Here is a 13753-nt window from a genome sequence, read left to right as displayed (position 1 = left end):
TAGTCAACAAGGATCTCAAAGGACAGGAGTATGTTTAAAACCCTAGCTAATTCCAAAGCTTAAGTGTGTTACTGAAAAGTTAAATGATTAGCCATTATTAACTTTATATCAGTCCAGAATTTACTGCTGTAAATATCTAGCTCTTTATGATCTTACTGCTCCTTACATTTTTACTACTTTCATTCCTCTTATACTTCTTAGTATTTTAAAATATTGATCCGTTTTGTTATAACAAGCCTCTACTACTCAACTAGACAATGATAGTTCAGGGCTGTAGGATTAGGACAAGTATTGGGAAAATAGCCCTGTGATTGGTTATGAGCAACACTCTTCAAGGATCAGTGCTGAGACTCATAGTGTTTAGTATTAACAGTAACTTCAACAATGGGGTGAAATGTAGCCTTAGCAAGACTGCAGATGACAGTAAACTCTGGGCACTGCTTGATATGCTGCAGCGTGGACCTTCTATTCAAAGGGCTCTTGAGGAGTTGAAGAAATATGTTGATAGGATCCTCCTGAAGCATATGCAAAGATGAGCACCTGGGGAAAACTCACTCCACGTATCCTAGAGAATGACTGACGGACAAGTCTGCATAAAAGGATTTGATGTCCTGGTGGGCAAGAAACTGAACAAAAATCAGAAGCATTTCCTTATGGTAATGAAAACTATCCGCATACTAGCCTGGATTGGAAGGAGTGGAGTCAGCAGTTCCAGGGCAGAGATTATTGCCTCTGCTCAGCACTCAAGCATCTGCATGTGCAGTTCTGTGTCCAGACTTCAGCCTCTTAATATGACAAAGACATTGACAAACTGGATAAGTTCAGCATCAAAGTGATTATGGGTGTTTGAAGGAAGCGAGACTTTTCAGCCTGGAGAGTAAAAGCTAAGAAGATCTACTGAACAGACAGAACAGACTTGTCAGGGGGTTGCACAGTGTGAGGATGAGAGCAGTAACAAGCTGCAGCAAGAGGAAGTTCAATTTGATATAAAGGAAAAGAATGATTTACTGATGAGAGTGGCTGGATGGTCTCTGGAACTTGTGTCTGGAGAGGCTGTGAAATCTCCATCCTTGACATATTCAAAAAGCAACTGCACATTGAAGTTGGCACTGCTGTAAGCGAGAGCTTGGATACAATAATCTTCAGAGGTACAGTCTAACATAAATATTTCTCCAAATTACTCTTCTTGTTCCCTAAATGGATTTTTAATATTTCTCTAAATACTTCTCTAAATGGCTCTTGTTAAAGCTGGTCAGTCTCTCCAAGTCCCTGTTCTGAAACAATGGCACCCACTGGTACAACTGGGAGAGCTACTAGTCTTTACAGTCATAAATTGTGATTCTTATTCAAAGTAGAAAGAACCAGGTGTATTTCTTAACCCAGGTAATAGACACCTCTACCCAAAGGGATGTAATACTGGACCTGATGACCACCAATGCAAGTGATCTCATTAGTGACATCAAGATCAGAGGCATCCTGGGCTGCAGTGATCACACACTGGTGGAGTTCAAGGTCCCAAGAGATATAGGACAGGCAAAGAGTATAGTCAAGACCCCAAATTTCAGGAAAGCAAACTTACAGCTCATCAAGGAGTTAGTCAGTAGGACCCCCCTGGAATATAGTCCTCAGGGACAAAGGAGCAGAACAGAGCTGGCAAGTATTTAAGGACGCTTTCCATAAAGCACAAGAGTGCTCAGACCCCCGATGTAGGAAATCAGGCAGAGAAGGGAAGAGACCAGTGTAGCTGAGTCAAGACCTGCTGGTCAAACTGAAGACTAAGAGGGAACTGTACAGGCAGTGCAAGCAGGGGCAGGGAACCTGGGAAGAGTATAGGGATGCTGCCTGGTTGTGTAGCGATAAGGTCAGGAAGGCCAAGGCACAGCTGAAGCTAAACTTGGCAAGGGAAGTGAAGATCAACAAGAAGGGCTTCTACAGGTACATCAGTCAGAAAGGGTACCATTCAGTCACTCACTGTTATCAGGTTATTGGACTTCCTCACAGTCTCTTTGGTTTCTATTATCCCAAACTACTTGTAACTATTGAAGTGAGAATCCTCTTAGCTAATGGAGCTTAGACTTTTCTCCTGGTCTAATAATGTGATGCTGACTTTTTTCCTCTAACACCTTTCACTGGCACTTCATTTTGAGCCTGATCTTCCCTTGCTTTCCTCTTGAAGAAAAGTCCCAGCATGACAACATCTTTGCTGTTCCTTTTGGTCTGAGATTCAGATTTTAGGGGTCTTGCAATATTTTACCTAATTAGGTGAGGAATCACTGACACATCAGTTTTATTCTATTGTGTACAATTGCTTTTCATTTTTAGGCTCAGATTTCTATACTAGACATTTGAACATAGCTATGTGATTATTCGACTAGCTTTATAATGATACTGGACATATGATTATTAAACTAAATATTTCCAACACTGCCTTCTTGTGCTGAGACCAATTGCCCTGTAAGAGCCCAGGTACTTTTTATTAAATCTCTAAGCAACATGGACACATGCAAACTGGCTTTACAAATTAGCCCTCACCTGAACTAACCTCTGGACTACATCCAGAAGTTGTTCAGGACATTGCTTGCAAATCCTGGCCAACTCAGTGCTGAGAACAGTTGTTTCTGGACACGTTCCAGCACTGGGGAGCTTTCCAGTTACCAGTGCAGTCAGGGGCGATCCCTCACACTGTCCAGTTTCTGCCGTAGCATGATGTAAAGAGCTCTTGGCACATCTATTGCCTTTGGCAAAGTTAATGATTGCCTTTTGGTCAAAGACTTACCCAGGAAGATTTTTGCAGCAGATCAGAACCACAAGGTCAATTTCTTAATGAGGCTGAGTTCATGCTGGATACACATGCAACCCATCTTTGTATTTCCCTTGTTACGCAGCAGTGGCTAGAGTTTAAATGCTTGCAAACACCTCCTAAAGAGTGATGGAATTGTGCTAGACTACACTAGCTTATACAACCTTTCACAATATGTTTCATCTTGGGAAAAATTGCCAGAGTGAACCATAGTTTGGCTCTAACCCACCAAAGCCCAGCCATGAGCTATGAATCATTCAGTGTCTGTCTGTAGGGAAGGGAGTAGGAAAGTATAATGAAGACAATATCAAGCCACTCAAGAAGATGACTTTATGGTCTTATTAAATAGATGCTAAATACGCTTCTCATTTGTTTCCTGTTTTCTCCTGGAAAGGCATAACATATTTCAACTTATTCAGGAAAGTTGTTATACCCACGTTTGAAAAAAGGCCAAAAGTTCAACCCAGAGAACTGCAGGACTATCAATCTGGGAAAGTCATGGCATGAGCAATCTCAGAGCGCATTTCTGGGCATAATAAAGTGAAGGCCACTGGGAACAGTCCTACGCTGAGACATACCCAGTTTAACATCTTTATCAACAGCCTGGAGGAGGAGTTGGAGTGCATTGTCATTATGTGTGCAGCTGACACCAGGCTGGGGTGACTCGCTGATTTGCTCAAGACGAGGGTTGCCATCCAGATGGACTCAGACAGGCTGAAGGAATAGTCCAATATGGTTGGAGAGGCTCCAGGAGCCTTGAAATCATCTGCTACTCACTTGAATTTACACTGTCGAGAAGAGGAGGAGGTGAAAAAACATAACATTATTTTAAAAAACCTTTTTCAGAGAAGTGTTTTGAAAAAATGTGCTGCGCGTTTCCTAGAACTCTGCATTACAGCAGCCCTGGTTAGACTGTTATGAAAGAGCTTCTTACAACTTTTGGCAACTTCTTGAAGAATATGAACACAATTCTTCCATCTACTCTTTTATTATGAAAGATTGGTAACATTTCTGAAGCTTTTATTAGCCTGGTGTTTTTCTTAGAGCTCCACTTAATGCTGTAAATTTTAATGCTAAATTAAGACATTATTGTTAAGACCACATTGTTAAGACATTATTTAAGACCATGTAGAATTAATCTTCTGTCTTTCATTCAGAAAGGGTCATTGGGCACTGGAACAGGCTGCCCAGGGAGGTGGTTGAGTCACCTTCCCGGGAGGTGTTTAAGGCATGGGTGGACGAGGTGCTAAGGGACATGGTTTAGTGTTTGATTGGAATGGTTGGACTCGATGATCTGGTGGGTCTCTTCCAACCTGGTTATTCTATGATTCTATGATTTATGACAAGCTATTCATGAGTTGGCTAGCAACAGCTACATCAATAGCTTGGAACACCACCTGCAAGAGATCCCAGCAGACCACCCTACGCTTGTGGACCAAGAGCTCTGGTGCTGGAAGAGGCTGATGTGGGAGAAGGACTGAGTTCTCTGTCCATTCCTGACTACTCTTGGGGGAGTCTCAGCTACTCACATTGCCAATGCTAGAATAAACCACAGAAAAGCACATTAAACAAACCCCAATTCGTTGCTGGCTTATCATAAATACCAGGCTGTAGACTGTGGCAGTTCACAAGCTGTTGAGATGATTGTTCCCAGGAGAAGGTGGACCTATTTAAGGGAGACAACAAAGTTTTCCTATATACTGAAGATAGCTTGCCCCTAAAAGTGTCAGAGTCCTGATCTTGTCCAGGACATGAGTGCAGGCACAGAGCAGCAAGGCTGTGCTCGCCCCAACCAAAGCCCATCTCACACACTCAGCAAGGGAGCACAGGCAGCCCAAGAAAAGGGGAAAGATGACTATACCGGTTGGTGCGCACAGAGCACAGAGTCCAGACTGGAGTTTAAAATGGATCAATTAAATCTAATTCAGCCACTGTTTGGGTAGCCTGAAGGCACGGGCTAAGTGACAGTATAAGACCAGCTCAGGTACCTAGAACCTGAGCATACACACCATCACAATAGGATGCAAATCCCTTCATCAAAATTAGTCAGGCATATTGACACACTTTGCATCCCAAATATATGTGGTATCGGAGAATGGTGCTATAGAGAAATTATGTAAGGTGGTAGCGGTTACTGAGGTGGCAGCTAGTATCCAAGTATAGCATATTTGATGAGTAGGCAATTTCAGACCACACTGCACACGTACTAACTGTGTTCTTTTTAGGCTACATAAAATATGCAAATGAAATCCTTTAGTGAGTAGAAGATCTGAAACATGCCGGTTCTGTTCCCAAGGTACTGAAAAAAAGTCAGTGTCTGACTCAGTGCTAGATATGTCATTCTACAGAACAAAACCTGAGGCTGAGCCACTGCCTCACATGTGCTTTGTCTCCAGTGTTACACAACTTATCTGTAGGGGGTTTTGCATACATAGCCTCGAAGTTTTAAACCAGAAAATGTTATTAACTTGCCCTTCTGGTGGGAATCACTGGTTAATGGTGGGCAAGACTGACCAATATGGACTGAAAAGCAAATACATTTAAAATTTGATATGTCTGTGAAGTAATTTGCTTTTGGTGGAACTGCGCGCATATGTAAGCAGAAAAAAAAAAAAAAAAAAGTTCAAGGAAAGCAGGTTTAAGAATAGTTCTTCCTCTGCCAGGCTGCTAACAATCCTTCTTTACGCCTAAGCTTGGGGATTCTTCACCTTCCTGCTGTTGTGCTTGTGCTGGGATTGGAAGGTAGTGGGAAATTCAAATCACTCTTGCTACAAGCACTTCAGAACAGCAAGAATTAAAAATAATTACTACATGAAGGTTACGTGTCTGCATGCCAGATGTCGTGCAAAACAAACTGGGAAGTGGCTAACTCTCAGCATGAGCTAGAGCCACATCTAAAGTTGCTGAAAGTTAGAGCAAACATTGTGGCTTAGACACTCACTTCTATGTGACTACAAAGTCATTTGCAAACTTGACATTACTGAATTCAGCAAATGCTTTAGATATTTTCTTTTAATTTGAAAATTCTGACACTTTTGCACCTAACCCATAGTATTGCAACCTAAGATGAACCAAATAAAACCAACCAAAAGTCAATTGGGCAGAAAGTTTAGAAATTTGGATCTAGTATTTTCCTTGTCACTTTGACTAAGAATATGCAAGATGGTGGCTATTTCCAAATGCGTTCCAAGGACTGATCTTCCTCAAAGGAGAATCTGGGCTGGGACAGAGGACATAAAAGTCATGTGCAGCCAGTCCTGTCCTGACAGAATTAAGTAGCTATGTTGTAAGTTTAAACATGGATTAGTGACACAGCACCGCTGTTATTTCCAGAATATGTTATTTATGAAAATATATTTATTTGTAGGAGAGGTATTTCTATGAGCATAGTCACATGTTATAACTACTGAGTAGTCACAGTATGTATTTTTTTCTAATAAGTTTGCATATTATGACTATTAATGCCTAGTGCGATCAACATAACAGGAAAGGTTAGTTACATAATCAGTTCACGTGAAATTATTAACATCTCCAAATTAGGAAGTTTAAGGAAGTTCGATATCAGTAAGGGAAATGATAAACTGAGTCACTTTCTGACTTGCAGTGTTTGCTACTTTGCATTGTCATGCATTTAAAAAAGTTAACTGGCAGAGTAAAAGACTTACAGATGCCTGCTTGACAACAACTATAAGTTCAAGGCTGCTGCGATCCAAAATCAAACAAGATAAATGAAGAGGGCTTTTTCCAAAGGAGGTACGTCTCTCTACATTGTCTATTGTTTTTTCTTGTGTTTTAGAAGATTTTGTGCAGAATACAAATGTTTGCCGAGGTATTACATTTGCCAACGTGTAAATTAGACACAGTTATACTAGCACACATACAAAATATGGATTATCCTCCTGTTTAAGAAAGCAAAATTTTGGTGATGCTTAAGCCTATTTGATTGAAAAGGCAAATCTGTGTATGTACAGAATTCCTAAAGCTTTCTGCAAGATTCAAGGAGGACTATGAAATGTCTATGACTGTTGTACTATGTCGCATTTGTTACATGACACTTAAGTTGCAACAATTGAAAGAAATGCTACTCTCTGTACCCATTCTTTAAGTCAATCTAACTCAAAATAGGTTGATTTCTATTTCTTGCAAAAAAAAGTAAATTGCATAATTTTGAAATGGTTGAGACTGGAAGGCAGTTCTGGAGATTGTCTTATCCCACCCCTTGCTCAGTGCAGGGTCAGCTACAGCCAGTTGTTCAGGGCTCTGTCCAATCAGCTTTGAAGACCTCCAGCATTGGAGACTCCACTATCTCCCTGGCAAACCTGTTCTAGTAGTTGACTACCCTCACAGCATAAAGTGTTTTCTTGTGTTTAAACTGAATTTCCATTATTTCAGTTTTTCCCCATTGCCTCTCGTCCAGCCACTGGGCTCCACTGAGCAGCATCTGGTTCCATCTTCTGTAATGCTCACAGCTGGGTACTTATACACATGGATAAGATCTCCCTGATCCTTCATCACTCCAGGCTGATCAGTCCCAACTTTCTCAGCCTCTTCTTATATGACAGAGCATTAATTCATCTTTGTCGTTCTTTGCTGGACTCCCTCGTGTAGCACTACATCTCTCTTGTACTGGCCATCCCAGAAGCAGACTCAGGTCTCCACATGTGGCTTTGCCAGTGCTGAGCAAAGGAGAAGGATAACCTCCCTTGGCCAGCTGGCAACGCAGCCCAGAATGCCTTTGGTCCTTTTTTCTGCAAGGGCACATTTCTGGCTCATGATGAACTTGTGATACACCACATCCCCCAGAGCCTTCTCCACAAAGCTTCTTTCTGGTAGATCATCCTCAGCCTGTCCTGATGTTTGTTATAATTTCTCCCCAGGTGCAGGACTCACCATTTCCCTTTGCTGAATTTCATGAGATTCTTTTCAGCAAATTTCACAAGCCTGTCCAGGTCCCTCTGAAGCAAAATAGTTGACATATCAACTTCTCCTAGTTTTGTATAATCTAGAGAAATCAGAATACTGATTTAAAGTCTGAACCAATTCTGTGAAATTTGCATTTAGGCAGCAATTTATGAGTAATATTTCATTGCCTGCTAAGGTTTTCATTCCTATTTCTGTGCTTCCTCAAGCTCCACCAGAGGAGGTTTAGGCTGGACATTAGGAAAAAATTTTTCACAGAAAGGGTCATTGGGCACTGGAACAGGCTACCCAGGGAGGTAGTTGAGTCACCTTCCCTGGAGGTGTTAAAGGCACGGGTGGATGAGGTGCTAAGGGACATGGTTTAGTGTTTGATAGGAATGGTTGGACTCGATGATCCAGTGGGTCTCTTCCAGCCTGATTATTCTATGATTCTATGATTCTATGATTTAGCAAGTGTACAGTACTGTCCACATTTCTGCAAAGTATAAGCACCAGTTTGTTAGCAATGTTTAAAAATTAGTTTATCCTCACATCGCCCTGTGAGAAAAATCAAAATTTGATTTCTAGAAGTGTGCCATGGGCAGGAACAGTTTTCCAAGAGCCACTCAATAAAATAAAATCACTGGCAAAGCTGGGATTTACAACCAAGCTCTTAGGTGACGTTTTCTTGTAGCGTCACAGCCTAAGAGTGAAGACAATAGAGAGACTAATAGGGCAAGAATTGAAAATTATTTAATGCATGATTTCTGTAAAAAATACTATAGGCATATCACATCTTTTAAATGCGGCTGTATTTTCCTACTGACACATCTATACCAAGATCATTCTAGATCAGATTGAGTTTGACCATGCCTTGCTACAAAAGACCAATCAGAGTCATATTTGCTGGCGTCCAGCTTGCCACAGATACGATCGCTATGGCTGAGTAAGACACATCACACATCTGGTAACAAGTGATAGAAGTTTAGCAATGTTTCCCTTGATAAGATTTTGCTAGTGAAAAATTTAAACATACTGGCTATGAACACACTCCTAAACAAAAGAAAGCACCACGGCCAAGTATCACTGGCTGGCTCATATTCATATAGATTGAGTAGATCTATTAGGTTTATAGCAAGCTTGTCTTGCGGAGAGCTAGGGAATGAGCTGAGAATTGAGGAGTATGGAAACCAGGTGCTTGACTCCCCTCTGTGCCACTGGTATTCATGTGCTGAAAGATCAAGACACTTGTGAGGCTGATCAGGAGAGAAAAAGGAAAGAAGCAAACCAGAAACAAGTATAGAGTTAAGGACGAGATGTTTCATCCTAATAGATTATATATTATCTCCTATACTAATAAAATATGAGGAAATACCACTTACAAAAGAATGTTCATATTTCTTCTGGTCTGATCCTCCAAATAGCACTCCCAAAGTATGTGCTCCTTCTGACACTTTCAATAGTGAAGTCTATTCAGAGTGGAGGTGGTTTTACCACACTTGTCTGTAAAAGAGCTGTTTGGGAAAGGGTAGAGGTCCTGGAGGCATAAAGCTCCTACAGATGTGATGCTGTAGCCATTTTCTTGGCCACCAGACAGAAGGTGTGGAGGGGTCAAGGAAAGAGCTTAGGGCTCACCACACCTCCTCTATCTCTTATCCTGCCTTCAAGCCAGAGAAAAGCTAGGGGACCTGGCCTTTTTTTTGGTGCCTTCAGCTGGGGCGACAGAGAGAACAACTCAACACTAGTTCTTTCTTGTGTAATTTGTTGTAAAAGTCAGCCAACTGTGAAACACAAATCCTTTGGGAAGCAAACCCTTTAATGCAGTAGACAATGGAAATGGTAATTTCTTATGAGAAAAGTGAACACACCCCTTTCTACTCCTACTGCAAGCCCCATGACATGCCTGAAGCCTGGAGGAACTTGAGCCAGCAAACACTGCTCTAAGCAGGCAGGGTTATAGGTGACTTCTTTGGCTGTGCTCCAGACAAGAATTTCCATGACAGAATGTGAAGGGTGCTTGTAGTATGGGGTTGCTGTCATGTGTAGAAAACCTGAGGGAGATTTTGAAAGCAGAGGAGTTGTAAGAGCAGACAGAGGGAGATGACAAGAAGAAAGAAACAAATACTCTAAAGGAAAGGTGAGAAGACAGTTGCCAGAGAACAGGAAAATGGACACCTAAAAAGGAATGTGGAAAGGAAGAAGGAAAGATTAATAGTAACTGAACAGATGGCACAAAATAGAGAAATATGGTTATATGAAAAGGGGCAGACTAGAAGGACAAGAGGTCTTGAGAGTCCTATGCGCGTTACTGAGATCACTGAGAGCATGGGAAAATGGAAATAACTGTTGAAAACAATATCTTACATAACATTTCATGGTCAGTGCTCCATACTCTGGACTTAAAATTCTTCAATATCACTTCCAAGTATCTCTAGCCACATCCTTACTGTAGCATGATGATTTACAAATTAAAAATTGACACTGTAAGAGATAAACAGAGAAGAAAAAGGCTACACTGAAAAGTCTGTCTGTGTTGCAACCGTCACACTGTGTCCTGTCCTAGCTTGATTCCTGGAGACTGTGACAAATGGGTCACACCAAGTCGATTTAGATGAAATATGAGGTGTCTCCTGGAAATTTTCAAGACTCCAGCTTACTTTGGGGGTTCTGGTTGGGATTTTGCTTTCATCTCCATATTTCTCTTTTTCTTGAGTTTGTAAGAATTTACCTCACATTCTTAGAATTAACCTTAGAAACACCTGCAATCAAGAATATTACTACTAGGAAGTTATACTAACAGGAAATTCTAAACCAAACAAACACAGAACCCTCCATTTACCAGTGTTGCTTCTTCACATAGGAAAAAAAAAGAGAAAATTTCCTACAGTCATCTGTAACATCAGAGTCCTTCATTTCTGACACTGCAGCAAGTGAAAATTTGAAGTAGACTGTTCTGAGGTGAGGGTTGTAAATCTCTGAGAATCAAAGGACTGAATATAGTTTGAAAAAAGGAGATCCATTTGTGATAGCAATCAAGGAATAATACTGTAATGGTTTGACCTTGGCTGGGCACCATGTGTCCACCAAGCCACTCTCTTACTCCCCCTCTTCTTTATTCTCTGCTTGCCATCAGCAGGTGATATCCAGTCACTCCCTGGCAAAGAGGATCCAAGAACACATAAAAGTTGATTTACTAGAAAAATACCTTAATAACGAATGCCTCCTCCCATTCCAGTCTTCCTTTTTCCCAGCTTCATTTGCCGATCATGTTGTCATATGGTATGGAATATTCTTTTGGTCAGTTTGGGTCACCTGTTGCACTTGTTTCTTCCCCCAGCCTCTTGTCCACCCCCAGCATGTCAGCCTTTGCTGGGTAGCTTGGATGAGGTTGTAGAGACAGTCTTGATGTAGTGCAAGCACTGCTCACCAACAGCCAAAAATCAATGCCATCAACACTGTTCTGGTTACAAATACAAAGCACAGCACTATAAGGGCTGCTCTGGGGAAAGTTAATCCACTGCAGTCTCCACCCTTTATTCCACAACATTTGCATCATGCTCAGGTCTTATAAACTTCGATACTTCTAACCATCACATTGTATCTGTTTCTCATTCCTGAAATTCTCTCTTACCAACACTTACATCTTATTACCACATATGTAAACAGTCTTTATATCCAACATACAGATTTACGTATTCCCATTAATTAATCTCCTTTGTCCCTTAACAAATAGATAGATATTATTTTCCCATTCTATGGGCCTCTGCCTCTCCTAAAAATGCCCATAAAAACAGGCTATGACTGTCAAAGTGGTCATTCAGGACAGGCAAAACAGTATATTTGATTGTTAGATGCCAGCACTAGCTTGGTTTGGGTCACAGCTGCACTCATTGGTTTCCTGTGGAGCTCACTCTTTGTCATTTCAGGCTACCTTATGAACAGGTTTAGCTTTTCCTAAGGAAGAAGAACATACACTGCCTTCCCCAGGAACTTCCTTATGCACACTAAAAGGACTCTATCTCTTCCAACAGTATGCAGGGGTTTGTTTGGGCAGGACTAGGACAGTTAGCAGATATTCTGGTTGCCAGCTGGCTTCTACTAAATTTAAATTCAAATGTTTCCATGCCCCAGTTCCCAATGTTCTCAGCATAGCCTTAACAGTCCATTATATCAGTCAACTTTTCTAGAAGCTCGTGAGTGATGCAGTACATGATATACCCAATCAATACCTTGGATTTTGGCTAAGGACACAATGAGGTTATTTTAGAAATTAGTTCAATTTTCTGACTCAGTTCTTCCAAGGGTACCATGTTGCCATAAGCCTTGTGTTTCAAAGTCCAAGATGGTGTTTTGGGCAGTGGCATGTTTACAGGTATATTTCTAGACACTTGGTAGTTGCTTCCAGCATGGTGACTATGCAACACTTGCCTTGGAGAGTTCATAGCCGTGGCCCAGACCAGTCAATTTGCCAGGCCTCACCATATAAAAACCCCACCAATCACCCTCTATTCCAGGAAGGCTTTAATCACATATCTCATTTGATTGTGACAAATTTTTCACATTCATGAGTGGCCTGTGTGATGGCCACCGTGGTCAGGTCCACCTCTTGGCTACAAGCCCATCTGTACATTGCAACTCTCCCTGGATGTCCCAATGTCTTATGGGTCGATTGAGCTATAAATAGCTCACCCTTATGTTCTCAGTCCACGTTCACCTGAGCCACTTCAGTTTTGGCAGCTTTTTCTACATTTTCACTGGTTCAATGTTCTTAAGTGGCATGATTCTTGGGCATATCATAGAATCATAGAATCAGAGGAAGGGTTAGGTGGAAAGGGACCTTAAAGATCATCAAGTCCCAATCCCCTTGCCACAGGCAGGGACACATCACGCTAGATCAGGTTTCTCAAAGACTCATCCATATGAGGGTCTACACAATATACCATCACAGTGAAGTTTTCTACCCAGGCAGCAATGTCTGGACATAATGCAGTAGCCCAGAAGAGCTTACTTCTGCACTGCCAACTGATCTGCTTCCACTGCTGTAGCCACTCCCATAGGGCATTTGCTGCCATCCATGAGTCAGTGTAGAAGTAGCATATGGGCCACTTCTCTCGTTCAGCAATCTCTAGGGCCAGTTAGATGGCTTTCACATCTGCAGACAGATTTGACTCACCTTCTCCTTCAATGACTTGTTGTGTGGGACCCCACACAACAGCTTTCTACTTCTGATGGTTTCCTACAATACAGTAGGAGCCATTGGGAAATGGAGCATAACGCCTTTCATCTTCTAATAACTTGGGCACAAGGTACCTCCTCAGGCAATATTCCAAGATCTCTGCCTTCTGAACAGTCCATGATTTCTTCCATGACTCCTAGGTGGTTCAGATTCTCCATTTCAGCCCACTGAGCTATTAACACTAGTCACTTATTCCATGTTGCATTGATTGTGTGATGTGTAGATGGGATGTATCTTTTGAACATCCTGTAGTACAGTCTATTGCAGTGCCAAGGGGACCTGTGCTCCTGTAATACCAACTTCTGAAGCAGCTCAAATCTCTTCATATGCTGTCAGAGTGTAGCGGCCTTCCAATCCTCAATAATCCCAGCTCCAAAGCCCTAGATGTCAATCTGAAGTCAAGAGGTTCCAGGAGATGCCATGCTCCCCAGCTGTAGTGTAGAGGATGATTTGCACACCTGGCCCTGTACAGACTGGCCCAAGAGCTACTGCCCAAGTTATTTTCTGTTTGATCTGTTCAAAGGCTTGCTCTTTTTAGTAGCCCCACACAAAATAATTCTCCTTCTGGGTCACTGAATAGAAAGGGCTCACAAGCTGACTTTAACTTGGAGTACCCACTATCCGGAATCATAGAATCATAGAATCACCAGGTTGGAAGAGACCCACTGGATCATTGAGTCCAACCATTCCTATCAAACACTAAACCATGCCCCCCAGCACCTCGTCCACCCATGCCTTAAACACCTCCAGGGAAGGTGACTCAACCACCTCCCTGGGTAGCCTGTTCCAGTGCCCAATGACCCTTTCTGTGAAGAATT

The sequence above is a fragment of the Phaenicophaeus curvirostris genome, chromosome 1, assembly GCF_032191515.1.
Source record: "Phaenicophaeus curvirostris isolate KB17595 chromosome 1, BPBGC_Pcur_1.0, whole genome shotgun sequence".
NCBI lineage: Eukaryota > Metazoa > Chordata > Aves > Cuculiformes > Cuculidae > Phaenicophaeus > Phaenicophaeus curvirostris.
Note: the sequence above shows the minus strand (reverse complement) of the source record.